Source organism: Rhinopithecus bieti, unplaced genomic scaffold (assembly GCF_001698545.2).
Source record: "Rhinopithecus bieti isolate Rb0 unplaced genomic scaffold, ASM169854v2 scaffold_35856, whole genome shotgun sequence".
NCBI lineage: Eukaryota > Metazoa > Chordata > Mammalia > Primates > Cercopithecidae > Rhinopithecus > Rhinopithecus bieti.
In genome coordinates, this window is record NW_016815820.1 from 2,387,960 (window position 1) to 2,398,267 (window position 10,308).

The window sequence follows — 10,308 nt, forward strand, 5'->3', positions numbered from 1 at the left end:
AAATAAATAAATAAATAAATAAATAAATAAATAAATAAATAAAATAAAAAACTTTAACTACATGTGCATAAAAGACTAGAAATCACCTGCAGAAATTCGTGCCCAGAGACATGTTGTACAAGAATATCCACAGCAGCATTGCTTATAATAACAAAACTAGAAACCATACAAATGTTCAATAGGAGAACAGATAATAATTAGCCTGGTATAGTCATGCAGTAAAGTACTAATAAGCGCTGTCAATGAGTGAACTTCAGCAACACAAGCCAAGATGGATGAATCTCACAGAGTTGATCTAAAACCCTAGGAAGCAAAGGTGTGCACCAGTAGTTCCAATTGCTCAAAAGGCTGAGGAGGGAGGGTCTCTTGAGCCCAGGAATTTGAGTCCAGCCTGGGCAACATAACGAATGTCCATCTCTTAAAAAAAATATTTAAGGAAAAAAGCAAAACAAACAAAACAAAACCTAGAACTGAGGAATAGACACATTATGGTTTTGTTTACATAAGTTCAAAAATATCGAAAACTAAACAATGTATTGTTTAGGTATACATTCACAAAAGGTAACACTTTAACAAAAGTAAAAAGAATGGTAAACAAAATTCCAGAGTGTGGTTAATTCTGGGGAAGTAGCACAGTGCTGATTGCAGAGGGGCACAGAAGGCACTTTAAAGATACTGAGGATGTTCTAGTTCTTAATCCACGTAGCAACTACACAGCACTTGTTTTATCATTCTTAAAACAGCACAGGCCAGACGCAGTGGCTCACGCCTATAATCCCAGCACTTTGGGAGGCTGAGGCGACAGATCACTTAAGGTCAGGAGTTTGAGACCAGCCTGGCCAACAAAGTGAAACCCTGTCTCTACTAAAAATACAAAAATTAGCTGGGCATGGTGGCAGACGCCTGTAATCCCAGCTCTTCGGGAGGATGAGGCACAAGAATCACTTGAACCCAGGAGGCAGAGGCTGCAGTGAGCCAAGATCATGCCATTCCACTCCAGCCTGGGCTACAGAGCAAGACTCAGTCTCGAAAAGCAAAGCAAAACAAAAAAACTGCACATGTACATTTTATATTATGAATATTACATTTGTTAGGTATAAATATGTCATAATAAATCTAATTGAAATAGCTGGGCACGGTGTCTCATGCCTGTAATCCTAGCACTTTGGGAGGCAGAGGCAGGTGGATTGCCTGAGCTCAGGAGTTCAAGACCAGCTTGAGCAACATGGTGAAACCCTGTCTCTACTAAAATACAAAAAACAAAAAACAAAAAATTAGCCGGGCTTGGCAGCGTGCACCTATAATCCCAGCTACTTAGGGGGCTGAGGCAGGAGAATCGCTCGAGCCCAGGAGGAGGAGGTTGCAGTGAGCTAAGCTCAAGCCATTGTACTCCAGCCTAGGCAACAGAGCCAGACTCCATCTCAAAAAAAAAAAAAAAAAAAGTAATTGAAATAGCAAATAGTCTAGGAAGGAATTGGTAACAGTCATTCTCTTTGGCTTTCAGACCATGAATGTTCTCTTTCTTTCCCCGCTGTGTGTTTCTCTTCCTCTTAACTCATATTTTTCAACATTTCTAGATCCTATTTTTATATAGCAAATTATTAAAAAGTCAAATGAATATTTGAATGAATCATCCCAGAATACCTGTGTAAACCAAATAGCAAATAGTTTCAGATGATCTCCTGCCCCAAGATTTGATGCCACGAGGAATTCTTCCATTAGCAACCAGTAAGCAATGAGGGTTAGCTGCAACACACCCTGATCAATCATGGATGTGGACTGACTTTAGCTAAAGGTCTGATTAATTATACATGTATTCATAATAAATTGAGAGGGCATGTGCTGAAACTTAGGACCACCATGGTAAACAGCAGTGAGCACGCACTCAGATTCACACCTGGCCCGTCTGTCCTGGATCCGGCAGACGCGTTGCTCCTTTCCACTGCCAAGCTAGAGCATTTCATTTGCATTCACTGGAAACCTCTAAGGATGAAGCCCACTTCTCCCTCATCAGTCTGAGAGTTTCTCGCTGTGGGATCATGTCTTAGAACACACTGGAAACCACAGAGCAAGATCCATATTGCTGCTTTTTGTTTTGGTTTGGTTTGTTTTTTAGACAGAGTCTTGCTCTGTCGCCCAGGCTGAAGTGCAGTGGCTCAATCTCGGCTCACTGCAACCTCCGCCTCCCAGGTTCAAGTGATTCTGGTGCTTCAGCCTCCCCAGTAGTTGCTGTTACAGGCGCATGCTACCATGCCTGGTTAATTTTTTGTATTTTTAGTAGAGACATGGTTTTGCCAGGTTGCCCAGGCTGGTCTCAAGCTCCTGAGATCAGGCAATCTGCCCTCCTCAGCCTCCTAAAGTGCTAGGATTACAGGCATGAGCCACTGTGTCTGGCCATATTGCTTCATTTATCTAAGTGAGTCATTTCCATTATTTTCATCACTTCACATTTATTTTATTATTTCTCCATGAGCCCAATGTTTTGAAAAATGTTGCCTATCAAAAAATTCCATTGATCAAGTAATAACAAATTATGCCTGTTATAATTGTGTAGAGCAGTGCTTTTGCCCTGCATAAATGGCAAGAGTTTGTACAGCTGGGCATTATGGCTAATGTCTGTAATCCCAGTATTTCGAGAGGCCAAGGCAGGAGGATCGTTTGAGCCCAGGAGTTCGATTCGAGCCCGGGCAGCATAGCAGAGATCTCATCACTACTAAAAGTCAAAAAAGCTGGGTGTGGTGGTCCGTGTCTATAGACCCAGCTACTAGGAAGGCTGAGGCAGGAAGATCTCTGGAGCCCGGGAAGTTGAGGCTGCAGCAAGCTATGATCACTCCACTGCACTCCAGCCTGGGCAACAAAGGGAGACCTCATCTCTAAAAAGAAAAAAAGGCCGGACGCTGTAGCTCACACCTGTAATCCCAGCACTTTGGGAGGCTGAGGTGGACGGATCATGAGGTCAGGAGTTCAAGACCAGCCTGGCCAATATGGTGAAATGCCATCTCTGCTAAAAATACAAAAATTAATCGGGCATGGTGGCGCGTGCCTGTAGTCCCAGCTATTCGGGAGGCTGAGGCAGAAGAATTGCTTGAACCCGGGAGGCAGAGGTTGCAGTGAGCCGAGATCGCGCCACTGCACTCCAGCCTGGGCGACAGATGAGACTCTGTCTCACAAATAAATAAATAAATAAATAGCCAGGTGCAGTGGCTCACGCCTATAATCCCAGCACTTTGGGAGGCCGAGGCTCATGGATCACGAAGTCAGGAGTTCAAGACCAGACTGGCCAACATGGTGAAACCTAGTCTCTACTAAAGATACAAAAAAATTAGCTGGGTGTGGTGGCACGTGCCTGTAATCCCAGCTACTTGGGAGGCTGAGGCAGGAGAATCACTTGAACCTAGGAGGCGGAGGTAGCAGTGAGCTGAGATCACACCATTGCACTCCAGCCTGGGCAATAGGGCGAGACTCTGTCTTAAATAAATAAATACATACATAAGAAAAAAAAAAGATTGTGCACAAATTCACTGAAAGCAAAGAGACTTTGCATCGGGATCTGCCTGTATAGTCTTGCCCAGAGCAAATGGCTGATTTGTGTTGGATGTCCTATAGATACAACTGTACCCATTATCCGTACCTTCTTTCCTTCCTTTTTTTTTTTTTTTTTTTTTAAGACGGAGTTTCACTCTTGTTGCCCAGGCTGCTGGAGTGCAATGGCACCATCTTGGCTCACTGCAACCTCCGCCTCCCAGGTTCAAGTGATTCTGGTGCTTCGGCCTCCCCAGTATTTGCTATTACAGGCACAAGCCACCATGCCCGGCTAATTTTTTGTATTTTTAGTAGAAACGGGGTTTTGCCAGGTTGCCCAGGCTGGTCTCAAGCTCCTGAGCTCAGGCAATCTGCCCTCCTCAGCCTCCTAAAGTGCTGGGATTACAGGCGTGAGCCACTACACCTGTTTCTTTTTTGTTTTGTTTTGTTTTTTGCTTTTTTTTCTTCTTTGCTTCCTAGAGCTCTGAATCTGGGGACCCTAGGGATTAAGAGATGTTATTCAGGACCAGGACCAGCTTTCCCAGTCCCCTACTTTACCTGGGAGGACAGCAGAAAAGGAAAGAAGAAATCCAGGAGAACACTGTAAAACATGGCAAACATCCTGGGGCGCCAGTACTATTGTTTCTACTTCATAGGTCAACTGTGCCTCATGTAGGTGGCAAGACCAGGAGTCCAACCCAGCTGTTGCCTACAGCCCAAGTCCTTGCTTTTGCCTTGATACCAGTGCTTCATGAACTCTGAAGCATTTAAAAATCCAATGCAGGTCAGGCACAGTGGCTCACGCCTATAATCCCAGCACTCTGGAGCCCGAGGCGGGTGGATTGCCTAAGGTCAGGAGTTCGAGACCAGCCTGACCAACATAGAGAAACCCCTGTCTCTACTAAAAATACAGAATTAGCCCTGCATGGTGGCACATGCCTATAATCCCAGCTACTAGGGAGGCTGAGGCAGGAGAATCGCTAGAACCTGGGAGGCGGAGGTTGAGGTGAGCTGAGGTCGCACCATTGCCCTCCATCCTGGGCAGCAAGAGTGAAACTCCGTCTCAAAAAAAAAAAAAAAATCCAATACAACACACGTGTGTCACAACTTATTTTATACAAAGCCATAAAGACAACTCAATGGACAAAGCATCTGTTCAACAAATAGTGCTAAAACAATTAAGTATCCATATGCAAAAAAAAAAAAAAAAAAAATCTTCTGTTCATACCTCACCTTGTGTATAAAAATTAACTCAATCACTGGGTGTGGTGGTTCACGCCTGTAATCCCAGCACTTTGGGAGGCCGAGGCAGGCGGATCACCTGAGGTCGGATCACCTGAGGCTGGGAGTTTGAGACCAGCCTGACAAACATGCAGAAACTTTGTCTCTACTAAAAATACAAAATTAGCCGGGCATGGTGGCTCATTCCTGTAATCCCAGCTACTCGGGAGGCTGAGGCAGGAGAATCGCTTGAACCCAGAGGCGGAGGTTGCAGTGAGCCAAGATCGTGCCATTGCACTCCAGCCTGGGCAACAAATGAAACTCTGTCTCAAAAAAAATAAAATTAACTCAATCATATGCTTAAATGCAATTATTTAAGTCACATACATAAATGTGAGACCAAAAACTATAAATCTTCTAGAAGAAAAATTGGTGATCTTGGGCTGGGTGCAGTGACTCGTGCCTATAATCCCAGCACTTTGGGAGGCCAAGATGGGTGAATCATCTGATGTCAGTAGTTTGAGACTAGCCTGGCCAACATGGCAAAACCCCTCTCTACTAAAAATACAAAAATTAGCCAGGTATGGTGGCACACACCTGTATCCCCAGCTACTTGGGAGCTGAGGCAGGAGAATTGCTTGAACCTGGAAGGCAGAGGCTGCAGTGAGCTGAGATTTTGCCACTGCACTCCAGCTTGGGCGACAGAGTGAGACTCAGTCTTAAAAAAAAAAAAAAAAAAAAAAAGAAGGTGATTTTAAGTTAGCAAAGACATTCCAGATAGATATGATGCCAAAAGCACAATTCCTAAAAGGCTGAACTGAGCCAGGTGTGGTGGCTCATGCCTGTATACCAAGAACTTTGGGAGGCTGAGGCAGATGGGGAGGATTACTTGAGGTGAGGAGCTCCACACCAGCCTGGGCAGCATAGTGGATCCCATCTCTAAAAAAATACAAATAATAATAATAATAATAATTTTAAAAGATACTGTTAAGAGAATGGGGAGACGAGACACAGTGAGACCCTGTCTCTATAGAAAAAAATGAAAGAAAGAAAGAAAGAAAGAAAGAAAGAGAGAGAGAGAGAGAGAGAGAGAGAGAGAGAGAAAGGAAGGAAGGAAGGGAAAGAAAGAAAGAAAGAAGAAAGGAAAGGAAGAAAGGAGGGAAAGAAGGAAGGAAGGAAGGAAGGAAGGAAGGAAGGAAGGAAGGAAGGAAGGAAGGAAGGAAGAAGGAAGAAAGAAGGAAGGGGAAAAAAAGCCAAATTGATAAATTGAACTTCATCAAAATTTAAAACTTCTGCTCTAGAAAAGATATTGTTGGCCAGCGTGGTGGCTCATGCCAATAATCCCATCACAACACTTTGAGAGGCCAAGGCAGTAGGATCGCTTTAACCCAGGAGTTCAAGACCAGCCTGTGCAACATGATAAAACCCCATCTCTACCAAAAATACAAAAAATTAGCCAGTGGAGTGCACCTGTAGTCTCAGCTACTTGGGAGGCTGAGGTGGGAGGATAGTTTGAGCACAGGAGGTGGAGGTTGCAGTGAGCCAAGATTGCACCACAGCTCTCCAGCCTGGGCGACAGAGCCAGACCCTGTCTCAGAGAACAAACAAAAAACTGAGTAACAAGGAAACAAACAACCCTGCTCCAACCAAAATGAGCACAAGATTTAAACAGATGCTTCACCAGAAAAGGTATACAGATGGCAAATAAGCCCATGAAAAGATACTCAACATCATTAGTCATTAGAAAAACACAAATTAAAATAACAAGGAGATATCACTACATAACTATTAGAATGGCTTAAAATTACAAAGACTGATCCTACTCAGTGTTAGCAAAACTTTGGAGGAACTAGAACTGTCACACAAGAGGTGGGAATAGAAAATGTTACAATGGGCCGGGCGCGGTGGCTCAAGCCTGTAATCCCAGCACTTTGGGAGGCCGAGACGGGCGGATCACGAGGTCAGGAGATCGAGACCATCCTGGCTAATATGGCGAAACCCCGTCTCTACTAAAAAATACAAAACCTAGCCGGGCGAGGTGGCGGGTGCCTGTAGTCCCAGCTACTCGGGAGGCTGAGACAGGAGAATGGCCTAAACCCGGGAGGCGGAGCTTGCAGTGAGCTGAGATCAGGCCACTGCACTCCAGCCTGGGCGACAGAGCAAGACTCTGTCTCAAAAAACAAAAGAAAAAGAAAATGTTACAATGACTTCAAAAAACATTTTGGCAGTCTTAAAAAGTTAAACGTACCTCATTCGTAAGTATTTATTCAACAAAAATAAAAGGAGGAAGCCAAGGTGGACAGATCACCCGAGGTCAGGAGTTTGAGACCAGTCTGGCCAACATGACAAAAACCCCTCTCTACTAAAAATACAAAAATTAGCTTGGTGTGGTGGCAATCGCCTATAATCCCAGCTACTCAGGAGGCTGAGGCAGGAGACTCACTTGAAGGAGGTGGAGGTTTCAATGAGCTGAGATGGTGCCACTGCACTCCAGCCTAGGCAACAAAGGGAGACTCCTCAAAAAAAAAAAGAAAATGCAAACAAATCTACAGTGACAGACAGCAGATCAGTAGTAAGGAGGGGAGAGAATATTAGAACACAGCAAATGTAACAGGGCTTAAGGATATTTTTGGAGGTGGTAGATATGTTCACCATCTTTTTTTTTTTTTTTTTTTTTTTGAAAAGACAAAGTCTGTGTCACCCGAGCTGGAGTGCAGTGGCGCGATCTCGGCTCACTGCAAGCTCCGCCTCCCGGGTTCCCGCCATTCTCCTGCCACAGCCTCCTGAGTAGGTGGGACTACAGGCGCCTGCCACCGCGCCCGGCTAATTTTTTGTATTTTTAGTAGAGACGGGGTTTCACTGTGGTCTCTATCTCCTGACCTCGTGATCCGCCCGCCTCGGCCTCCCAAAGTGCTAGGATTACAGGCCTGAGCCACCGCGCCCAGCCTATGTTCACCATCTTTTTAAAAACCTTTTTTGTTTATTTTGGGACGGGGTCTGGCTTCATCGCTCAGGCTGGAGTGGAGTGGCACTAAGCAGCTCACTACAGCCTCAACCTTCTGGGCTCAAGCAATCCTCCCACCTCAGTCTCCCAACTAGCTGAGACCACAGGTACTCAACACCATGTCCAGCTAATTATTCAAAAAATTGTTATTAGGCCGGGTGCGGTGGCTCATGCCTCTAATCCCAGCACTTTGGGAGGCCAAGGCAGGCAGATCACCTGAGGTCAGGAGTTCGAGACCAGCCTGGCCAACATGGTGAAACCCCATCTCTACAAAAAATACAAAAATTAGCCAGACATGGTGTCAGGCGCCCGTAGTCCAAGCTACTCAGGAGGCTAAGGAATGAGAATTGCTTGAACCCAGTAGGAGGAGGATACAGTGAGCTGAGATCATGCCACTGTTCCCCACCGTGGGTGGCAGGGCAAACCTGAGTCTAAAAAAAATTGTTTTTAAATAATATTAATTAATTAATATATTACTATATAAAGTACATATTTTATATGCAATATAATTAATATAATATTGCATTTTGTATAACATCATTATATTGCATATTGCACACATGCAAATATATGCAATATAATGCATATATGGATTTAAGCAATATAATGATGTTACATAAAATATAATGTAAATAAATTAATTAAATATTTTGGGAGGCAGAGGCAGGAGAACCATTTGAAGTCAGGAATTGGAAAGCAGCCTGGGCAACACAGGGAGATTCAGTCTCTACAAAAAATAAAAAAGTTAACCAGGAGTGACGGTGAGTACCTGTGGACTCAGCTACTTGGGAGACTGAGGTGAGAGGATCGCTTGAGCCCGGGAGTTTGAGGCTGCAGTGAGCTACGATCATGGCACTGCACTCCAGCCTGGGTGAGAGAGGGAGAGACCCTGTCTCAATAAATAAATAAATAAATATCCAAATACCATGGAGGGAATGGTGAGTTGGAAAATGACCATTTTCTTTCTTTCTTTTTTTTTTTTTTGAGATGGAGTTTCGCTCTTGTTGTCCAGGCTGGAGTGCAATGACGTCATCTCAGCTCACCGCAAACTTCGCTTCCCAGGTTCAAGCGATTCTCCTGCCTCGACCCCTGAGTAGCTGAGATTACAGGCATGCGCCACCAAGCCTGGCTAATTTTGTGTTTTTAGTAGAGACGGGGTTTCTCCATGTTGGTCAGGCTGGTCTCGAACTCCTGACCTCAGGTGATCCGCCTGCCTCGGCCTTCCAAAGTGCCGGGATTACAGGCGTGAGACACCACACCTGGCCCAAAAATGACCATTTTCAAGCATCGTAGTAAGAATGGATTCAAGGAACAGTCATCAATGGCTGCTAAATCTCATGAGGAGGTCTAATGAAGGACAGGTAAATGTCTCCTTGTAAATTGCTTATTCTTTATAAGGTGAAAAATAGTAACTATACAGTGGGGAAATCAAGCAAAGCCTTGACTGGGTGAGCAAGATTACCATTGCTCAGGGGCAGATAGACATCTTATTCCTCCAGGTATGATATTCTGAAAAAAATACACTTTCATTTTTCTGGTATTCTGGCCCAAATGCCTAACTTGAATCTAATTGGAAGGAAACATTAGAAAGACCCAATTGAGAAACATTCTCAAAAATAATGGGTATGCACTCCTAAAAATTACAGTATCATGAAAGACATTTCTCATTGCAGAAATGAGGAAATAGAAAGAAGAAGGAAGGAAGGGAGGGAGGGAGGGAGGGAGGGAGCCAGGCATGGTGGCTCACGCCTGTAATCCCAGCACTTTGGGAGGCCAAGGCAGGTGGATCATCTGAAGTCAGGAGTTTGCGACCAGCCTGGCTAACATGGTGAAACCCCGTCTTTACTAAAAACACAAAAATTAGCTGGGCGTGATGGCAGGCACCTGTAATCCCAGCTACTTGGGAGGCTGAGGCAGGAGAATTGCTTGAACCCAGGAGGCATAGGTTGTAGCCAAGACAAGATTGCACCACTGCACTCCAGCCTGGGCGACAAGAGCAAGACTTCATCTCAATCAATCAATAAAACAAAATAAAGTGAAAGCAATTAAGAAAGTAAAAAAAATAAAAATAAAAGGCCAGTCGCAGTCACTCACGTCTGTAATCCCAGCACTTTGGGAGGCCAAGGCGGGTGGATAACTGGAGATCAGGAGTTCCAGACCAGCCTGGCCAACACAGTGAAACCCTTCTCTACTAAAAGTACAAAAACTAGCCGGGCATTGTGGCAGATGCCTGTAATCCCAGCTACTCAGGAGGGTGAGGCAGGAGAATCACTTCAGCCCAGGAGGTGGAGGTTGTAGTGAGCCAAGATCGTGCCACTGCTCTCCAGTTTGGGCAACAGAGCGATACTCCGTCTCTTCTTTTTCTTTTTTCTTTCTTTTTTTTTTTTTTTTTGAGATGGAGTCTTGTTCTGTCACCCAGGCTAGAGTTCAGTGGCATGATCTCAGCTCACTGTAACCTCTACCTGTGGGGTTCAAGTGATTTTCCTCCTTCAGGCTCCTCAGTAGCTGGGATTATAGGTGCCCACCACCGCGCCCAGCTAATTTTTTTTTTTTTTTTTTTT